General features: G+C 33.7%; 1 non-coding gene across 1 annotated transcript; it reads right to left on the bottom strand.

Annotated features, from left to right (window-relative positions):
* Positions 1 to 5,729: 5,729 nt before the first annotated feature.
* On the bottom strand, positions 5,730 to 5,810 carry TRNAL-CAG (transfer RNA leucine (anticodon CAG)). Its single transcript has one exon. It is a non-coding gene; the product is annotated as a tRNA-Leu (tRNA).
* Positions 5,811 to 16,199: the final 10,389 nt, after the last annotated feature.

The raw sequence follows: 16,199 nt of genomic DNA, 5'->3' as shown, positions 1-16,199 counted from the left end.
AGTAGATATGAAGGGAGACACAGGTAGTTCCGTTATTCCCGAATGTCCATTCTTGGAGACCGAGAAAGTGTTAATATATTTGGAAACAGTCAAACTTATCTTGAAGTTAAATAATGAAAAAATGGTGTTTAATGCTTATGAATGGACACCGTATGCAGATGATCTGGAAACATGCTTCCAGATTGAAGACAACAGTATCAAGGATGATAAAGGAAGGAATAAAGGACAATTATCCAGCATGAGGGTATCCCTTGCCCCTGACATGCCTTAGGCATGGATCGTCATGCTAATGACGGTAAAAAAGTGTTGGGTGGGAGACAATCCATCAGTAAGTGTGTTTTTAAATTTTTGATTTTATGTTATTTAATAAGATTCTAGTATGTTATTTGGCAAGAAAAGAACGCAGATGAAAACTAAAGTTGAGAAGAGACACGTGAAAGGAAAATAAGAAAGGGAAAAAAAGGAAAGCCCCTGGAAAAATCACGCAACCTATCGCACGAGTGACATGGCTATATCGCACGCGCGATGGCTTTATAACGCACGCGATAAAGATGTTGGAGAATCTGGGATCCATTAGTATTATGTGTGCAAGGGACGCATGACATGCGTGATAAAGACATTGGCAGAGAGAGGTTGGAAGAACCGTTAGCATCGCGCGCGATGAATGCATGACACACGCGACGAGAACATAAATTTGCCTATAAATAGAGATTTTCAAATCTTTTTTCCTCATAATTTTTTTTCTCTAATCTCTCTTAACCCTAAGTCTCTTCTAATCACCATCTTCTACATAATACTTTCTCTAGGTAGACTTACAAAAGGTTCATCATCACATGCTACTCCCATACCAAATGCTTTAACTTTTCCAAATTTGAAGTTGCTTTCTGAAGTAAATGCTGAAAAGTATTTAAAGTTAGTTGACTACCATACCATGAGAGAAAGACCTTTTGCATGCAATGACATGAGAGGCTTCTAATAATTGGTGGAAATGTTGCAACAACGACAATGGGTAAATGAATTAATTTAGAAAACCAACAAAACCACTGGCCTCAAGTTTTATGCAAATGCTGCTTTTAGTGATGTGGGCTCTTATACTTCATGTGTGAGAGGTAAGTACATCAACTAATCTACTAGTGTTATTAATTCTATTTTGAATCTTCAACCTCCTCCCGCCTATTCTCTTAGGACTTATATAAATGAGCATCGTGTTATAAACAAAACCATGACCCAAGAAATTCTTGATGCTTTTTGTAGACCTGGGGATGAATGGGTGATTGAGTGTGGCTTGACACTACGACTTAGAACTGATGAATTTCGCCAAATCCCTAGGGCATGGGCCCCATTCTTTGTGAAAACTCTAGAAGATGATTCTAATTGGTCATAATTTATTATGAATCGGTGCTTATGACTTTTGGATATTTTAAGGTATGAGCCTATTAATCTGGGGTACTTAATTTCTAAAAATATTAATAATATGGCTAACGCTGCACAACTAGCTTGTGGGTATTTTTATGTTATCAATGAATTGTGCAGGAGATTCGAGTACCCACCTACCCAGATGAAGAGGTGGCAGGTCCAAAAGCACCTATCGATGCTTTGAAAATCAGGAGGCTTCAATATAATTTTCCCAACAGGAGTAACTCAACATGGTCAAGAGGATAACCAAGCAAGAAACAAATAAGAACTCTACCAACCTTGGGTGCAGCAGCAGGCAGCGCGAGTTCAAGAAAATCAACCAACATCAGAATTTTAGAGAAGGATGGAAGCTCATGCAGTAGGAGTAACAAGGTGAATAACAAAAGTTTCACCCACCTTGTACGCTGAACCCCCAAGATTCGTACCAGTATTCCGAGACTTCTACAACCAACAAGAAGACCACATGTCCGCACAAAGTTTAAGAGCACACTTTGCAAGCACCGAAGAAATGGAGAGTTATTTTAGAAATCAAGATCAAGAGAAACAAAGAAGAAGAGAGAACATGAGAGCATAATGGAACCAACAAAATAATGATTTCAACAACACCATAAATGACATGCATAATCTTTTTCACAATGATAACATGTGAAGAAGACATGTAGCAAGTTTAAAATCCCTAGAAGTTTTTTTTCTTCTAATGTATGACCAACGAAGAATAATGGAACTTATAAGTACTCTTCCCCATTATATGGTTTTAATCATGTTTGTCTTTAACGAATGCGTTTTCTACTGTTGTTTCTTTCAGATTTATAAAAATTGTAACTTTAACATTGAACAAATGAACCAAAAGCCCCATCAGATGAAACTTGATCGTCAGGAAATTGACTTACGAATTGAAAGCAAAGGATGAAAAAAGAATCAACAAACTCATACTCAATCTTCAGATGCCTTAACTAGTAAGGTTTGAACCAAATAAATTCCATTGTTTACTCTTCATGTCATTTAGTGTATCCATGCGTTATTGCTTTATCAGGTTTGAACTATTTCTGATTTAATTTGTCTAGTTTGATTTACACACACAGAGGCAGTTGTTTGTTATTAACTCCGAGCCTTTCTTAAAATCACCTTGTACTAATAGGTAAAGCCCTTTGCTAAACACTTTGAGCTTAACCCTTCTTTAGATGACTTAGCCTTATTTATTATCCATATGACTTGAAAGATTATATCTTTTCACCCTCTCTTTGGATTTAGGTAGAAATTTTTAGTTTTAAAGTTGTATGAAAAATAATAAGTTCGGGGTTGCTCTTGAAAGTGAGCAAGGTTTAAGTTTGGGGTTGGGGTACTAGAGAAAAAACGGTCAAAAATTCAATTTTTTTGAGAAATAAGAAGTTAAAAATAACTTAAAAAATAAGAGAAAAGAATGCAAAGTGAATATTGAGGACCACAATAGCGATATCTCTAATACTGGTAATCAGGAAAAGAGTTGGTATGATAACAATAGGAGAACTAGGTACCTAACTCCAAATGTTTAAACCTACTTTCCCAAAAAAATTCCTACTCGAACATAAGCCACGTTACAACCCAAAAAACTCTTAAGTGTGTATGTTTTGATTTCTTTGACGAATTCTATTAAACATGATCAAACTAAGTATAATTTGTTTTGTATATTAATTGAGAGACTACCCTATCAACTGAGTGAGTCATGGTGATATGAGAGACATGTTACGTACTTGTCAAAGATTGAGGGTATTTTCTAAATTTGTTGGATTGCAGTTGGAAGCTAGAATGGTGGTCAGGTAAAACAAATTTCATATGGTGATGTTCACTTGTTATTGTTGCAACTTGTTTTTCTATTCGGAATTTGCAGCACAAGCAAGTTACTTGAGGACAAACAACAGTTCAGGTTTGGGGTTGTGATGACACTCTGTCATTGCATGTTATTTGTCGAAGAAACAAAGAAAAACATGTCGAAGGGGATCAAATTTGATGAATAATGGTCAAAGAACGGAGCATAAATGACCAAGTATGAAGAATGGGGACTTAAAGAATTTGGGTTGAAAAAGGAGAAAAATCCAGCAAGCCACTAGAATAATCACGCGACGCATCGTGTGATATCGCACACGTGATAGAAAAGAGGAAAAGTGGTATCACATGCCATCACACGCGTGGTAGAGCTGTCAACGCAACATCGTGCTCGCGATGCAATCTATTGCACGCGCAATATGCCGTTTTTCTGGGAAATTTCTGACGCGTTATGGTATAATTTGATTGCTATAAAAAGGCTGACTTTGGAATTTTTTAGGGGTTCTGCAGTTGGAGATTGGAGAGTATGATTTACAACACCGGAAGTGAGTTTTGGAGCACATTCAAAGCAATTGGGGACCATATCTTCAAGGAAGTCTTATGCAATCTTATTCTTGTCAATTTGTATTTTAATTTTATCAATATGAGTAGATAAACACTTTTAGGTAAGTTATGTCTGATGAACCTATTTCGAATCAGTTGGGACGTATGTTTAATTTTATGTTGCATGAATTATCTTAGTTACATTTCTATTTAATTGCTTCTTTTACTTAAAGAGCATTATTTGAGATACTATATTAATGTGATTATGGACATATAGGGAATATTGACCCTTAGCCTACGCGTATGATCTAGGGCAATTATCGTACTTACGCCGGTTGAATAGGGATATGAGACCTCAAGTAGTGACCTTAGAGTTAATGTATTGTATCATCACCTGATTTCACTTACGTCGTTTGAATATGGATAAAAGACCTATAGTAGGAATCAATGAGCTATACACCAAGGGATTGGCTATAGTGGTCTTGTTAAGTCGCCGTGGAAATATAACGACGTTTGATTTATGTAATGCATTAGACATCAACAGGGGAGAAATAGGGGATTCTATGCAAACCTTAACCACTTTCTCTAAATTGTTAAAACACTTCTTTTATTTCAAACTACAAACTTGAACCCCCCATAATTGTTACTTTTTATACTTCCATAACTATTGCTTTGTTAAATAGCAGCCCTTGTGGATTCAATACTCTTTTTATTACTACAACACTATCGACACACTTGTCGAGAAGTCATCAACATGCGATAAGGAGCAACGAAGATTGGGGCAATTCCTGGAACAAGATCGATAGAGAATTCCATTTCTCTCTCTGGAGGTAGAGAAATGACGTCATCGGAAAAAACTCTTGGAAATTCAAAAACTACATGAACTTGCGCAAAATTCACACCCTCACTTGTTTCCTCAGTGAGAATCAAGAGAGTAGACTTTTTTCACTTGAACAAAAAATTGATCATGCTAACAGTACCCCCTAGAAGAGTGGTTATCACAGCGTCGGGAGTGGCTCTGTCGGTTGAAATAAAGATTAATTTCCCTTTACAGCCAATATACATAGAATTGGCGGAAAGCCAATCCACACCCAACACCACATCAATCTTCTTAAGCGGTAAGCATATAATATCAAAATAGAAAACTCGGCCGTTCACCGATAGAGAACAATTTTCACATTGCCAAGAGACCTTGACACCACATATCCATCAAAAAGACCTTGACACCACATATCCATCCAAAACCTTAAAGCATTATGGATATGAGTCATTTGTCTTATATATCTAACATTTTCTCAATTTCTCGTCAATGTGGGACTCAACCACTCACAATTGAATCCCAAAAATCTCCTTCACAACTGCAAGTCACCCACATCACTAGGATTGATCCATACCAATATCCCACCCCTGCTTTCCTACCAAGCCTAATTATGACTATGATACCACTTGTTAGAAAATCCGAGGTGCGCCAGAAGTGTTGATAGGTTAAACTTTTAGGATCTAAGAGACTTTGACATTACATATCCACCAAAAACCTTAAGACATTAGGGATATGGATCATTTCTCTTATATATTTAATTTTTTTCTTCTTATTTCTAGTCAATGTGAGACTTAACCATTTATATTTGAATCGAGATTAGGCATGCGTGATCTAAGTGATTGAATTAATGGAACAAGAATCAAATTGAATAATATTGTAAGGACTTTACTAAAACATTACTAATCAATTTTTTTTAAATGGAAAAGCATCTAAACATGTATTACAAAATTAGCTACATTGAAACAAACATCTTAAGACTAAAATAAAAAAAAAAGAAAAGTCATATGAATAAAATAAACTCGTTAATTTTAATATTTTATGGTCAGGATACAAGTTTATTTGTAACAAAAAAGATAAAATTATTGGGCCAATTTTATCAACAAATTTTTAAAAGTTAAATTGGCTAGAATGATATTTTAAAAATATATGTCAAGAATGGGATTTGAACCCATGCCCTTTCGGACCAGTACCTGAAACTGGCACCTTAGACCAACTCGGCCATCTTGACTTATACTTTGAAAATTAATATTTTGATATATAATTTCTATATAGAGAATTCTTAATGAAAATTCTACTTGGCACAAGAAGTATCTAACATAAAATCTAAGAAACACAAAGATAACACGAAAAAAACAAATAAACTACACAAGTCAAAATTCACTCTATCAACGCAAAAAAACATAACAATAAAAAAAGATAACAAAGCAAAGTATCTTCCCCAAAGAGGGAGGCTAGATCGCAGTTGAAAAGAACCATCATCAACAGAAAAACATCCTCCTATGAGACCATCAGGAATTTTCTATCGCAAATGCAAAGACACTCATCTCTTTATTGGCTCAGATACACGATAGGATTCTCAAACCAACTAGAAAAAGCATAAGAGTTTTTTGTATACCTTCCTAAATACCATTTTCATACTAAAAAAGTTCCCTTTTCTTTCACATCCTTCACACTGATAGAGGAACCTGTAAAAGTGATATCGTTATAGAATTTTTAAAAGGACAAAACTTCCACATAACAAATTATGGATAAACTGTCCCTCATCTTAGATATACCTCCCAACAATCTAAACAAAAGAGAAATAGTAATAAGATTATTAGGAAGAACGAAGCCCAACCCCAACCATTTAAAATTTATATATCAGATGGACACTGCCAAATAACAAGTCACAAACAGACGAGTAATTAACTCTGATAACTCTCTATAAAATAGACAAAATATACTTTCAAGATCCACAATAACCCTGCTCCTATCATTCTCTTTTTCTGTCAATTCTTAAAACCAACTTAAAAATCAATTTAATTTGTTTAAATTTTTAATAAATATTTTTATGTTAACTCAACCACTCTCTATTGTCTAAAGTCATTTGGATAACAATTACAACCTCAACATGTTCATGAAAAACTTATATAACATCATCCAAATCTATAAAGAAAGAGTGTGGAGGTTTATGAGACATTGATTTAAGAACTAAAAGATCAATAATAAATTATCCTAAAGTTAAAATAGATTTAAGTTGTAAAAAAAATACAAAACAAATTTTGATCTTTCATAATCTCAACTTCATCAACATACCACTTTAAATAGTTAGAGTTTAACTTAATAATCAAGACTAGTTTTGAAATAATAAAGAGCGATGCAGTATAATAAAATGAGAATAAAATAAATTTCTAATACACTTTCATTGATTTTGATCACAATCTTTGCGTCAATTAGGATTTTTTTTATCTTTCTTTTAAACTTAGAGTGACCCACTAAAATTAAGATTTGTATCGTTAACACTCAAATCATTAACTAAATATATAACAGATTATAATAGATTGAAACTAAAATCCCTAAAAAATGTGGGCCTCAGGACAACTCGTGTTTATATTTTTATTAAATTTTGACTTTGGTTAGAAAAAGAACATGACATTTAGTATGAGTCCCACAATGTGATAATATATATGGAACATTATGGCCCTAGACCAATTCATAGTGAATCGGTGGTTAGCAAACATCTTAAAATTGGGTGCAATATATAATCAAGTAAGAGACATGAAATGAAACCGAAGAGGCCCCCGTCTTGATCCTTAATGTGTGTTCCAATTTGTATAGGCTGCACGTGATGATGTTTAATTTATGTTTAGTTTGATTTAATGGTTAACATTTTGATATTATGAAATTCAATTATGCATCAATCTTTTAATTGTTTCTTGGAACTATGGGACTGCTGACATTGTTGCATTGCTCCATAGTCAAGCTATCTAACTTTTACTTCAAGAAAGTACCTCACCTTGCCTAGGCATGTCACTCAAATCTATTTTGCATTAAGCTTTTAAAGTTCTCAAATATTTTCTGTGTAGATTAGATCATTAGCATAAATCAAGGTTGTTAATAACGCGTTAAGTAACGTAATATCGTACGTTATTACGATATTATGTTTGAATTTTCTGATGACTTGTTTGTAATATGATTTTTGGTAAAATCAAGAGGATTATTGATTGAGTCATGTAAAATTATAGTAATGTCGACTAATGTCATCCACGAATACGAATACGATATTACTGTTATGAGTGTTTTTCCCCCTTGGTTCATTAACTTAAAATTTAAAAAATGCCCCAAAAAGTGAAAAACCATTTAAAACATTTTCGACCAAAAAAAGAGAGAAATAAATATTGGTCCTTTTCTTCTTCTCCAATGCAAGTGTGCAACGATCAGACGACACTGCTTTCCTTTTCTTTACTAATAGGATAAATTTTAATATCATGCGATTCTAAGAAAATGTTAACCCTAAGCATGTAATCCTAAATAAAATATAAAAGAGATAGAAGGTGAGATAGTACGCCAGATTCATAATGGTTCGACACTTCGTCCTCAGTTGTTCCTATTCCACACTCCAATGGTTTCTCATTGAAAATTTGTTGTTCTTCCATTGTGATTTTGACAATATTAAACAGACTCTTTTAATACAATCACGATTCGAGAAATGCTGAAGTTAAAGATCTTAAATTTGAATCATTTTTACTGTACACAACACATGTCACTAAATTTCACAAAATCTTTACTTGACTTCAATTTCTATCTTCCACCTTGAAAAACGATGCTCCAAACTTCTATTTTACAATAACCTTTACTCATCACTACCAATTCCTTGAGCCTTAAACTATTTGAAGATGAGAAAAACTCCAACTTCATCTGTTGTAGGTTCCACACAAACCTTGGAGATAAGAACCTCCTTCGTTTTCCACTGGATTGTTGATCCCAACCACAATCACACAAAGACGTCAACCCAATCTTCAAGAAATCTTCACAAAGCGTTAATTACAAAAATATTCTCCTCAAATAGATCTCACACCTTAGGTTGAGAACCTGCCAAGACGTGAGACATCTTATGTCTCATCCAATCTCTCTGTGATCAAGAAGTTTTAGTAAGAAAGTAACATGTTAAGCATAATGTCCCTCATTTGGTCAGAAATATTGTCTCGCTCTGAGTTGCTTCGCGCGAAAGATAAAATGAGTGCTTCTCATGTTGTTTAAGGATTTGTTTCTATTATATTTAAATAAGGTTTTATCTTTTATGCGCTTTCTGAAATAAAGAACTTTTTTCTCATAGTTACTTTTAGCAAGATTAAACTGGAAGTATTATGATATGTTCAAGATTTAATCAACCAAGAGTTTCAATCATCATAATTAAAGAATATTTTCTTACGCCTTTGGAAAGTTGAGCCACGTTCAAAACCTAAACCGTAATGTGATTTTTGAACTTGAAACTTTGTTGATATTTAAGGAAACATTCTCCATTATGAAGACCAAAACCTTGCATAACAAAAGTTAAGCGTGTGTATTTGTTTTGAGTCTTGTGTTTATTTTTTTGTGTAATACTCTATTTATGCGTCTTACTTCTAAAATAAGAGAATAGAGTATTTGAGTTGTAATATTGTTCCATCATTCATTATATTTTGTAACTGTTCAAACACTTGTGCGAGTGTTTAGGTGAAAGTGAGAGGGTTTCATATTCAAGGGAGTTCATGATCAAAATTCATGGGTAGTATTAGGAAATAGGCATTGAACTAAGAGGGTTCTAATTATACCAATTTGTACTTCTGAATATTATGAGCGAGTTTCCTTTCATTGGGTTAACGCCTTCCCGGCGTAGGTGGCTTTACACCAAACTGGATTACCAATTCCTATATTATTTTACTTACTACATTTATTAGGCTAGTTAAGCATTATATTTGTCATACAAATTGTCACAACATTGTGTCTAACATCTTGTTGTCCAGAGAATATAATTTTAAGAGAGATTTTGAAAAATGATTTATATATGTGTTGGAGATAAGATAAATAAATGAGAGAAAATACCCATTTGATTCGGGTCAGGGGAAAATGGTGTGATTCGAGTCAAGCGAGTGAATGATTAAATCAAGAATTAAAATAAAATTGATATGTATGATTCGAATGAATCTTCTTACGATTCGATTCATATGATTCAAGTCACACAATTCTATGATTTGAATAAACTTGATAGAATAAAAATCTAAGATGTGCAAGCATGATTTGATTCGGGTCAAGCCTTTTAATGATTTGAATCAAAACCTCTATCATTAAAGCTAGGCTTTCCTGTGTTTTGAATCAAACACGCATAAGCTAAAACCTGTTATTCAGAAATATGTTGATTCAAGTGAGATTATACCATGATTTGAATCAAATGGGCAAGATCAAATTCCTTATTTTTCACATTTATTTTGGTTCAAGTTAACCATTCCTGTGATTCGAAACACACTCCAGTAATTTCAAATTTTAACAAAAATTAATTGCTATTATTAGTTCAGACATGGAACAATTTAAATCATGTTATTACTTGTTTCTTGATCCAAATCTCTGACTAATTGAATATAAGCATATTGCGTTGACTTTAAACAATTGATTTAATTTATGCATGCATAAAACAACTAAGCACTCAACCCTAGAATGTGAAACTATCTATGGAGACTCAACTCAATTGCGACAAATAAACCAAACTATTAAATTGAAAAGGAAGAAAACATAAACGAGTGAATCCTAGGAGGAAGTGAAACTTCACAAACCCTGATAAACCTTATTCTATGATAAAAAATGAGAAGTGTGATAATAGTGTTGAACAAGTGACTCCAAGAACAAGAGGGGGTTGAATTATGGTATTTAAAAATCATGATTAATTTAAAAGATTGTTCACTTAAATCAACAATTATTGTTAGTATTAAAAAGGCATAGAGAAAAAAAGCGGAAAGAAATAAAAAAATAAAGTAAATGACATAAAGTAAAGTGATATGGTTATAGAGATGACATCGAGATTTATACAGGTTCGGCCAAACGTTGGTCTACTCTTGTCCTCAAGATATCTTCTTGAGGTTTTGACTAATAACTTAATATTTTACAGGTTATGCCCATGAACCTTTGATATAAGCTAATCGAGAAATTTTACAGCGACTTATCCCCCCAACAAAACAAGATCTTTCACAAGCACTGATCTCACAATCTGAGTAGAGATTTTATTGGCTAATATCAATAACCAAATAAAACTTTTACCTGGTTGAGTTCTATTATCAAATAAAGAGTTTCAGTGGTTTATCTCAAGAATCATACACAAACCTTCAAGATAATCACACTCTTGAAATAAACAATGACACGACCCCAGTACAACACTTTTCTCACAAGTAATTTTCACTAATAAGGCACTAAGACAACTTTGTTGAAAGAAAACTATTAAAGATAAAAAGGGAGAGTAATAAAATAGAAAGAAATATGAAAACTCCGACCTGTGGTGTGATTAAAAAAGAGGGTAAGTCTCCATTATACAGGAGAAAGTATGGTTCAAAAAGGAAACAATCCATTGGCCGTTTTAAAGAGATAATAAATTAGGCTAATCAATTAGCTATTCGATTATTCAAGCCATAAATGAAAAGTTTTGATATTTAACACTTACCAATCATTAAAAGACTGTCCCTATCAATTATAGACTCAACAACGTGAATATAATCAATTTGATGATTAGGGTCAATCGATTATGTAGTTGTAAATATCCCTCAAATTGTTCAGATAATCCCATAATAAGCTAGTTAGGCCTTAAAAACATTTTCAGGTTTTTTTAACAAAATAAGAGAGGAATTAAAAAGGTCTTAGGTGTGTGTGTGCTTTGGATTAGTATCTTAGGAGTTAATCTCATACTTTCACAAGACTCTGATCACTCAGACAAACACGACCATGCGAGATTTCACACTTCCTCTCTTTTATAACTCTGAAGCTTTCAAGTTCCTTTTCCAAATACACCGATCATATAAGCACTTCACTAGAACCTTGAATCTTCTAATTTATGAGACATGAAATATATTCAAGTTAATCACCATCATTAGAGATTTAGAAAGATATCACTATCAACTTTAACAAGTATCATTATTATTGTCATTAAAACACAAATACAATCAGAAGCACAAGAATCACTAGTTCAACAATAGTTGTACTAGATCCATAACTGCAAGTACATAGGTCCATATTCACTCCCTTTTTGATGATGAAAACACATCTCTCATGGAGGCGGTAAAAGAGAAAACAAAGAGATAAAGTTTGGAGTGGTTAAAATCCCCCTCACACGAGTAGTGAGTATATTCTACTCCCCTTGAGAGTATACTTCTCCTCCTTTGACATGATAAAAAAGGCGAAAATAAGATTCAATAAAGAAGTGCATGCACATAGACCACATGATTGCTTAAGAAAAAGAAACGAGTTACTTGATAAATAGATTAACATGAACAGTTTTGAGTGAGACACAAATAAGCAGGACATAAGATCATACTTCTCTTCATGTAAGGCAACATCTAGTTTTGAGGTGAAATGGTAGGTAAGTTTTAGAGGACTTATTCCCTTTGATTCTTCCTTGAATATATCTAAAATGTTTTTTTAAGCTTTATAAAAAGGAAAATTTAGGATCTACATATTTCTTGCTAAGATTCCTTCTAAGAAATAACAATTTTCCCTTAGGAAATATTTGAACAATTTCTTTTCAGCCTCCTTAGGTCTTGGACTAACATTGGATTCTAAGCGTGCTACGTTTTGCACCCTTTTGCTCTAAAAACACTTAAAACTCAATAAAAGGTTAGTAAAAATAAGTTTAATTGACTAAGAAATTAATAAATCACATTTTAGAGAGTCAATTATAGATTTTTTATTTTTCAATCTTTATTAAGTGTACTACCTCAAAACCCCAAGATAACATGAGAAAACTCCCCCTTACGAGGGAGCGACAAACTTGGGTCATTTTCCTTCTCTATGAATAATTTTATATGAGAGTTGGTCCAACCATATGATTGATAAAACCATTATAGATTTATCACCTTAAACTTCTAAGAGTTTCCATGATTACAACATTGAACGATACCATCAAAATCAACACCTTGAACACACCCGTAAATACCTTGACCACATCCGTTGAAAAACATCATTAACGTCTCGATGAAAAATATCACACTTGAGAAAAACCATTTGGTAATAACTTCTTATTGTAAACTCAAGGTATACACACGCTTTGCATAACTTTATTGAATTTTCAAGGAAGACTCCTTCAAATCTATAAAGCATTCATTTTTCATCTTTGTTGGTATATAACTTTAGATTTATTTGCTCATTCTTAAATGAAACTTTTTAAGGAAGCCAACCTATGATCATCATATTCCTCCTGGTTGTAACCATTCAAGAATGAATTCATCACATCAATTTAGAATAGTTTAAAATTCATGATGCATCAGAAAGCTAGAAACATCGTTATGACTTATAATCTAGCTATAAAAGCATAAGTTTCATCAAAATTTATGCCTTTCTGTTTATTGTAACTTTTCTCAAAAAGTTTTCAAAAACATCAAGCTTGTTGCAAAAGTGATCGCTCGACTGTGTGAGTCGAGAATGGGATACAAACTGCAAGTGCACAGTTCTATCGCGTAGTTTTAAAAGATATCGATCCCACAGGGACTTATGAATCGATATACCGTTATCTAAGGTTACTACGTAAAGCTAAGGTGAAAAATGTTTGATTGTTTGGGGAAAAACTAAAGGCTAAACTAAGATCTAGCTTAAATATTAATAAAACGGATATCGGTATGTAGTTCGTCAAAACTAGGGAATCAAGTCTTTGTCGGTTTCTTGGTTTTAAAATAAATCGTTTCGGTTAACTTTATTGGTTAAAGGTTTTATCTCAAACTCTCGCTCTGTTGAATAAACCATGATTTTATATTAATGTAGCTGTCACTTATAATTAAGTCAAAAACCACTTTTTGAAAGCAATAAAGTTGCAGAAACTCTTCTTAAGAAAATACTGACCGTTTTAAACACCCTTATCTCAAACTCTCGCTCTGTTGACTTAGGTTATATAATTAAATCCAAATGCTTAACTCTCGTCCTCACATTCAATCTTTAAAAATACTTTTTGGAAAAGGTCAGAATTTAATTAACTCTAAAACTTGCTCTCGCCCTGATCTAGAATTAATGCCTAACTTACACTGTCCAGTTAAAACCTCAAACTCTCGCTCTATTGATTTTAACTTCTTTATGTCCTTTACTTTTGTAAAAAATCTTGTTATTAAACCTGTAAGTTGAGACCGTAAAAAGATTGATTTTAATTTTAAGTTTAAATAGACCGACTCAGTCTTGATCCCTTATTCTGCTTACTTTACATACCGATATCTAGGCGAATTAGCTAGACATGCTAAACGAACCAGAATACATATCATGCATAAACAGACTCATTCCAGGCAGATAATATAAATAAATAATAAAACAAAACATTAAATAATGATTAAAGAACCTGAATGCGTAATACAATAGTCTTGAACACTCCACCACAAGCCGGTAGGATTTGTTCTTGGATTCTTCAATTAAACAATAAATTAAACCAAGGAAATAAAACTAGAATCTAACGTAAGGTTAGATCCGATAAAAAGTTACACAATAGTTTCCGGTGTAGAAACTATTATGCGAAAAATATCTAAATGCTAAAAAGGGAAAGGTAAATTGCAAGGGAAAAAAAACGTAGAACTTGCAAAAGAAATAAATAAATAAACAATGTTAAATTGCTGGAAAAGAAAATTGCAGAAGCTAAAAAAAAGAAAATTGGAAAGGCTTCGGCAGTGTGAGCGTGGAAAAACCGAGGACCCCTTTTAGGTCTTTGAAGTAGCTATTTATATTGGTGTTGGTAACTGCTTTTCGTTTCCCAAGGGTCTTCAACGTGGCTAAATGCACGGCGTGGATATAGGACACAAACTCCTCAACGTCTCTTCAAGTCTTCTGAGGGCGTTACTTGCGCCAAAAAGATAGTGGAATGGTGTGACGCTCGTCACACCATGTGTGACGCCCGTCACAAGGCTGCTTTGCGTGACGCTCGTCACGCACCTTGTGACGTCCGTCACAGGTAGTGCCTTTATGTGCGCTTTGGGCTGGGCTTTGGCATTTGGTTCTTTTTCTCTCCTTTTTGCACCTCCTTTTCTTCCATTTTCACTTGTTCTTCAAAATAGACTACCTGAGACAAATAGGAAGAAAATACCACGTAATATCTCATAAAATGCAGTAAACCGAAATAAATAGTCATAGAATTTAATGGAATTAAGTCCTAAAATATGATATAATTTCGTGTTATCAAACTCCCCCATACTTAGATCTTTGCTTGTCCTCAAGCAAAATTCAGTATAGAAATCGTTTTCAAAAATTTTGCCAGGTGAAGTTTCAAAACACACATCAATTCGTAATAGGTTGCAGGTGGATTTTGTTTAGAAGCAACTTGAGTTTAATCTTGATATCAACAACTACCGTTACAACTTAGATAACCCTAGCTTATGCAAATCAGTTCAAGTAGTGCCATTATAGCTATCCTAGTTCCTTTACTTTTATTTCACCCGCTTTCATTCTAGCGAAATCACATTAAGCCCTTTATCTTTTCGCGCACATAGTGGAGTAACCGGTTAGTGATTCTGATCCGCTTTTAGCTAGAAGTTCTGGTACATAAGTCGGATAACTTCGTTATTCAGTCCATTGCAAATTGTGGGGGATCGGACCGTAGTCCGCCCTACCGAGTTCAGTACCAGATACCTACTGAACCAACTCATAATGGATCTTTCATATTGTGTTTTTTTTTGCATGATCTGTAACCTTTAGATTAAGTGATCTGGTAAGGATCACCTAATTTAGTCAGTGCATTTCCTGATATATTCATATATTTTGTGTTACTTTGGGGATCATTCACTTATATTCATCGGCTCTCCACGTGGTTTGCTATTAAGATGGTGCTGACTTCTCGTATAAACTACTCGGGGTTACTATAAAACTAAAAGTTCAAGGGATTGGTATAAGAGGTACTTATCCTGATCTAACATGTTGAGGTTCTCAGAGCGTTGTTATGGTAATGATTTTTGTCTTGATTTCACTCAAGTTTTATAAAGTAAGCAACTTTTGTACTTATTGGGTGTGTTAAATTTTTGTTATGGCTCATGAAATTTTTTGAGGGAATAGATAATAGAAATTTTCACACTCGGGACTTAACTTAAAAATTTATATTATTTTTTTTTTTATATAAATAATAGAGGGAAATAACATTAAAAGGAAAGGTACATACTTGAAGAATGGAAATAGGAAGAACAAGTTTTCCCCCCCATACTTAAATTAAACATTGTCCCCAATGTTTTAAGGAAATGAAATACAGTATTGAAAGGAAAAAGAAACTACAACTAAGGTTGTCTTCCGCCTCTGGTTCTTGGACCTGGTGATCTCGGACGTAAGTCTAAGTTGTCGAACCTGCTGAACAACTCAGTAAACCGCTGGTCGGTTATGGCATTCCTAGCATCCTGTTGCTGTTGCATTTGACGCATCATCTGCAGCATCTCGACATTCTGTGCCT

Source organism: Lathyrus oleraceus, chromosome 3 (assembly GCF_024323335.1).
Source record: "Lathyrus oleraceus cultivar Zhongwan6 chromosome 3, CAAS_Psat_ZW6_1.0, whole genome shotgun sequence".
Taxonomy (NCBI): domain Eukaryota; kingdom Viridiplantae; phylum Streptophyta; class Magnoliopsida; order Fabales; family Fabaceae; genus Lathyrus; species Lathyrus oleraceus.
Note: the sequence above shows the minus strand (reverse complement) of the source record. Positions and strands in the feature narration are given on the sequence as shown.